Below are 1605 nucleotides of genomic sequence, written 5' to 3'. Positions count from 1 at the left end.
CAATGATCCTACCGCAGGTTCACCTACGGTAACCTTGTTATGACTTCTCCTTCCTCTAAATGATAAGGGTCAATGAACTTCTCATGACGTCAATGGCGGCGAACCACCATCGTCGATGCAATCCAAACACTTCACCGGATCATTCAATCGGTAGGAGCGACGGGCGGTGTGTACAAAGGGCAGGGACGTAGTCAACACGAGTTGATGACACGCGCTTACTAGGAATTCCTCGTTGAAGACCAATAATTGCAATGGTCTATCCCCATCACGATGTAACTTGAGAATATTTCCCGATCTTCTCTAACCAGGAATAAAAACTCGTTCGCTGCATCAGTGTAGCATGCGTGCATCCCAGAACATCTAAAGGCATCACAGACTTGTTATTGCCTCAAACTTCCATGGCCTAAACAACCATAGTCCCTCTAAGAAGTTGGCCGTGAAGGGGAACCTCCACGTAGCTAGTTAGCAGGCTGAGGTCTCGTTCGTTATCAGAATTAACCAGACAAATCACTCCACCAACTAAGAATGGCCATGCACCACCACCCATAGAATCAAGAAAGAGCTCTCAATCTGTCAACCCTTACTATGTCTGGACCTAGTAAGTTTCCCTATTTTGAGTCAAATTAAGCTGCAGGCTCCACTCCTGGTGGTGCCCTTCTATCAATTACTTTAAGTTTTAGCCTTGCGACCATACTCCCCCCGGAATCCAAACACTCTGATTTCTCAGAAGGTGCTGGCAGAGTCCTTAGAGCAACATCCGCCGATCCCTGGTTGGCATCGTTTATGGTTGAGACTAGGACGGTATCTGATCGCCTTGGAGCCCCCAACTTTCGTTCTTGATTAATGAAAACATCCTTCGCAAATGCTTTCGCAATGGTCCATCTTTCATAAATCCAAGAATTTCACCTCTGACAATGAAATACGAATGCCCCCAACAGTCCCTATTAATCATTACTCCGGTCCCGAAGGCCAACACAATAGGACCAGACTCCTATCACGTTATTCCATGCTAATGTATTCATAGCATAAGCTTGCTTTGAGCACTCTAATTTTTTCAAAGTAACAGCGTCGGAACTGCGACCCAGCCAATTAAGGGAAGGTGCATGCCGCCGACAAAAGGGATGGAAGGGCAGGTGCACACTGAGTAGGCGGACTGACCCTTACAACCCAAGATCCAACTACCAGCTTTTTAACTACAACAACTTAAATATACGCTATTGAAGTTGGAATTACCGCGGCTGCTGGCACCACACTTGCCCTCCAATGAATCCTCGTTAAGGGATTTAGATTGTACTCATTCCAATTACTAGACTCGATGAGCCCAGTGTTGTAGGGAAAAGTATCCGATTCGGATGACCCTATCCCACTCTAAGGGTGATAGTACCTCAGCAACAACTGTAAAGAAAACTACTTAAGGTTTACTTCTTTATGAAAGCAAGAGAGAATGAAGGAATGCACTAACCGTTGCCTTGCGCTTAATGTCGAATCCAAACTCTTCTCTTTGGCTGCTTGCTCCCAACTCCTTGCTCTTTTGCTGGCCCAGCTACAATGAGATCCTGCAAAATAACAAAGAAGGAAACTACAAGAAGCATGCAATCATAACTG

At 45.6% G+C, this 1605-nt stretch overlaps 1 pseudogene; it reads right to left on the bottom strand.

Annotated features, from left to right (window-relative positions):
* On the bottom strand, positions 1-1380 carry LOC149265745 (18S ribosomal RNA; annotated as a pseudogene).
* Between the last annotated feature and the right edge of the window lie 225 nt (positions 1381-1605).

This window comes from Pinus tabuliformis, chromosome 6, assembly GCF_031772625.1.
Source record: "Pinus tabuliformis cultivar Carrire ecotype Pingquan chromosome 6, CPIR1, whole genome shotgun sequence".
In the NCBI taxonomy this organism is placed as follows: Eukaryota; Viridiplantae; Streptophyta; class Pinopsida; order Pinales; family Pinaceae; genus Pinus; species Pinus tabuliformis.
The sequence above is the reverse complement of the archived record's forward strand: the minus strand, read 5'-3'. Positions and strand labels throughout refer to the sequence as shown.